The sequence below is a fragment of the Gouania willdenowi genome, chromosome 12, assembly GCF_900634775.1.
Source record: "Gouania willdenowi chromosome 12, fGouWil2.1, whole genome shotgun sequence".
Classification (NCBI taxonomy): Eukaryota; Metazoa; Chordata; class Actinopteri; order Blenniiformes; family Gobiesocidae; genus Gouania; species Gouania willdenowi.
In genome coordinates this window covers 5,627,005-5,632,994 of record NC_041055.1, presented here as the reverse complement: position 1 = coordinate 5,632,994, position 5,990 = coordinate 5,627,005, and positions in this window count along the sequence as shown.

Below are 5,990 nucleotides of genomic sequence, written 5' to 3'. Positions count from 1 at the left end.
TTTGATATTGGAATGTGTTGCATAAGCGCCAATGGAAACGCTTTTTCCCCCAAACACACGTCACAAGACGTGACGTACTTGGTCACATGACCACTTCTCCGAGTTAACGTGACGCGGCACGTGTGAACAGAAGAGCAGACTGTGACATTTCTTAGCGTTTTGCTTGAAAAACAAAAAGATTACTGTCACATTAGACGTGAAACAACTCAGGAATACAGAGTGTTATAAGGAGGTTCTGAGCGTCCGTTTCCTGCGCTGAAGTCTTGACATGAATACTAATATAATACGTATTCATGTCTATGAGTGCAGTGCCTGTAGGAATTATGTGTTGCTGTAGAAAAAATGTGGGAGGTTAAGTCGCTTTTTCATAGATGTTTACATGAGAGCTTTAATTCAGAATAAAAGTTAAATCCTCTTTAAACTGACCTTGTAAAAACTCAATTCCTAATGTAAATTTAATTCTGAAACGCGCTCATGATTTTTTCTTATTATCATTACTCACCTTAGTTACAAACGTTAATCACTGAGGACCCATGCCGGTCAATATTTACGGGGTGTTGTTTTGAGGATATTAGACCCAATTTAGTCTTCTTCGTCTTCGTCTTCCTCTGTGTATAGTTTTACTGTGGTTGGCAACCAAGGCAAGGAGCTTTTACGCAGCCACTCGGAATTCTACACAGCTCTGAACTCATCCTGAGTTACTGGGACTACATGTCAACATTGAGCTGTTCTTGCAAAGCTGCATTTATGACATTTTTATATAATAATTCATGAATGTATCACTGCAGTCCAAAAAAATCTGACATTGCACACCCTTAAACCAAGCAGCAGCCATGTTAAAAGTGTCAGGTTAATCTGAGCCTGACTCGCAGGGATACTTTATCTCCATCTTACCTCAGACAGCTGGTCCCTCTCATTACATCAATGTCAATGGTGCATGTACTATTTACATAACCCTAACTTACTCAATTTTTAACCAATTTTCAAACAGTTTGATTTGTTATAATCATCAGAGACATAGCTGTCAAGTATCCCGTTTTGGCTGGGAAACTCGACTTTATATTCAATCATTATTTATATATAAAACATTTAATTGTTCCATGTATGTTACATTAGTAACTTCTAGTATAATTATAACTAAATACAAGACAGTGAAATACAGTCTATGTATTTATTTTAGATATAAACATCAGTATCATGTTATCTTTACATACTGGATCTTCGTTCTGTGAACTAGGAGTTGTTTAGAGATGAGGCTTCAAGGTTCATGGTTATTTTATTTTGTCTTTTGAGGTAAAGATCACATAAACACAATACAGTACAACACAAAATATGCACCCAAACAAATAAGAAGACAACAAACAAACACCCAAATCCCATCTGTCAGCAATAAAATCCAACCCAGCAAATAATTTTGTATTTTCACTTCTTCGTGAACATTTGTTTTCTAATTTATGGAATTTATTTTTATTTAGTCATGAAATAACTGGAAAAAAAAAAAAAAAAATCTTTGAATTTTGTTTTTAAAACGTTAAAAATAGCTTTTTGGGAATGAATTCTGAAAAACTTTTAAATAATGAGAGAACTGACTAATGAAAAAATAATTATGCCTTAAAGGCCCCTCATCTCACACTGGCAGATGCTTCAACTGTGTTTAGTTGAAAATAGTTATCTATGCATGCTTCTATTAATTTAAAAAAAGTTGGGTTTTTTAACCAGTTTGTCTGAAATCTCCACCTCGGAGAATGTTGGGCGAATTTCCATAGACACTGCTGCATGATTAATAATCACTATACTGTCGTACCAACAATTTTTAACATTGGTCAGCAACTCAACAGATATTAAAAAAATAATCAATGCAAGAGTACGTTTTATCAGTAGAAGAGTGACAGGAAAATCATTTTTTGTTTGTTTTGTTTTCTCCACACGTCCACTCATCTGAAATCTCTTGTAAATTCAACTAATATTTTCTTAGTAGATCCATTGTGGTATTTGGGGTACAATTACAATCTCCTCCTAAAATATAAAGACCCTCTAAGGCAGTGTTTTTCAACCACTGTGCCGCGGCACACTAGTGTGCCGCGAGAGATCGTCAGGTGTGCCGTGGGAAATTATCCAATTTCACCTAATTGGTCTAAAAAAAAATTTTGAAAACATATTAATTATTATCTGCAAATAATATACCATTGTCGAGTGTCCGTGCTGCAGTAGTGACTAAAGGTGCGTGCACACCGAACGCGACGGAAGCGATGCCGTTGCCTTAAATCGTCCCTGATCGGTAGTTTGCACATAGTGGTGCTTTTTTGTCAGTCCATCATTTCATCGCTCCAGCGACGCGATCACTAGGGAGCTGTGTGTGTGTGTGTGTGTGTGTGGCCCCGGTAACAGGGTAGAGACAGAGAGAGAGAGAGTGTTGATGACGTCTTTTTTTTCCCTTCTTGCTCCGTGTGTGTGTGTGTGTGTGTGTGTGTGTGTGTGTGTGTGTGTGTGTGTGTGTGTGTGTGTGTGTGTGTGTGTGTGTGTGTGGCCCCGGTAACAGGGTAGAGACAGAGAGAGAGAGAGTGTTGATGACGTCTTTTTTTTCCCTTCTTGCTCCGCTTCTACGGTTAAATGATCAACTTAACGGAGATATTAAAGGATGACTTCACTCAGAATGTGTTTGATCAGTAGTTACTGTGGTTTTAAAGAAATTTACCGCTTTAATTTTGAACCTGATACTTTGAGGAAGTAGAACAGCCTCCGCTGCAGCCGTCAGCACTGAAGCGGGAGCGGGAGGGAGGGGCTGCTGCCTCCGCTCTACAGACAGTGGAGGACGGGAGATATCGCTTCACGTCGCTTAAAAAGTTAAAATTTTTCAACTTTGATCATGCAAGTCGCGTCGCTGAGGGGGGGATAAATTGACGTTGCGTCATTTACATTGATTTTTAATGTAATCGCATCGCTTCAGTCACTTCAGTCGCGTTCGGTGTGAACCCACCTTGAGAGCGTAATCATGTAAAACTCTTCCAAAACACTAGGTGGCAGCAGGTAGCGAATTTCATTGTCCGTTGAGACAAGAGAATTAGTGAGGCATGAAAGTGACAGCTGGCTGTAAAAGCATTGTGGGTAAGCGAAACTACGGTGAAGTTTTTGAAGAGGAAAAATACCAATTCCGAACTGGGCCCTGGACAAAATTCGGACCCAGAAGAAGGCCCTAGTATGAGTGGAGGAAAGAAAGCAAAGACGGTGAGCTCGAGGCAATACAGCGAGAGTTATGTTTCATTTGGATTTACTTCCACCGGGGATGCAACGACATCGATCCCGTTGTGCTTGGTGTGTGGCGAGAAGCTATCCAACATTTTTGAAGTGGACATGTTAAGTGCACTTTTTATTTGAAAGAAGAAATACAAATGATGATAAAGTCCTTTATTCTTTGTGTTTATTTGATTCCTATTCAAGACACTTTGATGAGAATGGCTATATTGTTAATATAGGCTACAGAGTATCATTTTTTAACATGTTTGGCTGGTGGTGTGCCTCGTGAATTTTTCAATGAAAAAAATGTGCCTTGGCTCAAAAAAGGTTGAAAAACACTGCTCTAAGGTGAACACGGTCAGCAGAAATTTCTCAAAGAAGGACTGTGTATCAACATTAGGACCATAAATATTGACCAAGTTGATTTTCCGTGACGGGACATTTTCTTGTACAATGACTTGTGAAATTGACTTGTGTACCAGGATAGCAACCCTCTGAGCATAAGTATTATAAGAAGCATAAATCACTTGGCCCGCCCATCTTTTTTTTTTTTTTCCTATTTAGATATATCAGAGGGTTTCTTGAAGAAAAACAATTTTTGATCTGAGCTGTTATAATCTATTTATGACTTGTTTCAGTTTAACTAGTTTTCTGGCCCTCTGACATTCCAACTAGTAATCTTAATTTCAGAGCCGTTCACTGACTTCACGTTTCCAGTAGGTGACATATTTTTGAACAGTGGTAAGTTGCAATTGTTGTTGTTCAAAACCAATATATACACGTAAATATGGCACACACTAGAGGAGAAAATAGAAACAGCAAGAGCTGCTCGTGTAAGGGACTGAAAAAACACAGTTGTATATCAACTGCAAACTTGTGTGTCCAAAAGAGACATTCCCGAGTGGTGACATTATGAATGAAAAGGGAAAAAAACTTCCAAACACCTTCGAAAGAGGAACTATTCTTGAACTGGAGGAATGCTAACAACGTCTGGCAGGGAACAAGGCCAACACGAACAACGATAGAGAGGAGGAGGAATAAAAACAAGACAACACTGACTACAGATGAGAATACACAAAAAAGGACTGTTCAGAACAACTCAAGAATGTTTGACCAGAGAGACATGTAAACCCATGTAAATTTGCGATGGTAAAACAGGGGACGGGACCCAGATAAGCAAACTGCTTCTCTCGTCTCCTTTTTCGGCATGTACAAAAAAAAAAAAGTGAATGTAACCATGTCGGAAATAAACTGAATAAATAAATAAAATAAATAAATAAATATACACGTTAATACATTTAAGAAAATCAGTTTTAATATAAAACAGATGGAAAATGTTATGATGTTTTAACATAAAACAATAACCCCTCTATTTATGTTTTTTTCAAACATACAGAGTTGAACTAACTGAACATAGTGTGATCTTACTCCATCAAACCAATAGATGACACTCTAATGCTTCTGTGAGTCTTAAAGCTCGATGTAGCATCAGTAATAAATGGCTCTGGCTTTATGAAGACGTTAAATTCTTCTCTCTTCTTGATTCACAGGTACTGGTAAAACTATGACATAAACTCACTTTTCATATAACTAACAAGGAGATGTTTAGTAAACGGTTTTGGTTGGTTTATGATGACTGGGTGATGTTTATGTATCGTTTTTTAGTCTGTTTTTCATGTTTGAGATACTGTATATGCAGTGATCCAGATAGTCGTCTGCTCTATGCAGGGATGTAATATCACGTTCATAGATATATGTTCATGCATTCTACAGTCATGATTTATTCTACTGAATGTAAGTTTCTGTTCCTAAACATTGTTTTACTACTTAACCAGTGTTCTGAAGTGAGTTAAGTTGTAAGTTCTGCTCAATTGCAGCTGTTGCAATTCATTAGCTAGTAGCTGTAGCCATTTTGTCAGTGATAGATAATGCTGAAAAGAGATTGGATAAAGCAACAGTCAAAGTTTTTGTTGAACATTGGCTGTGTTTTTGTGTTAGACTATGTGAATTATATATTTTTACGTTATCCTAATGTGCCATGGTTTACTTTTGTAATTACTTGTACATTTATGTTTAATTGACTTTCATTGAAAGATTTATTTTTGTGCATTTTATTTTGAATATGTAATATATATATATTATTATTATTATTATTATTATTATTATTATTATTATTATTATTATTATTATTATTATTATTATTATTTTGCTGTTTTGACTGAAATTGAGAAAAAGGGTTGACAGATAATAAATTGTGTCAGTAATAAAATGGCACGGGCTTTATGAAGACATTGAATTCTTCTCTCTTCTTGATTCACAGTGTTTATTCTGTGCATCATATAGACCGGTCCAGCTACCCTAGAGCTGGTGCCGGTTACACTAGACCAATAACACCAAAAACAAAAGACAACAGTCCCATCCCACCCCCTTGCATTTCCAGACCCCACCTTTAACAAACTAGCTTTTCACAGCTTTGATATTGACTGGTTATAAAAACAAAAAATAATTCCCAAAAGACATTTTCTCAATATTATTATTATTACTCCTATTATTTTATTACACTTTTTTGATAATGCACATTAAATCAACATTCAACTTCAACGTTATGTATTTTTATGTTTGATAAAAATAAAATAAATCATTATTTTCTTTTTTGCGTCTAAAATGAAGCCACGTGTTTCCCCTGCAGTTTTCCACCGTCACCAGCAGGCGTCGCCGTTTCCTTCTTGTTGATTCCAAAGACGTGTTTCCAGCTG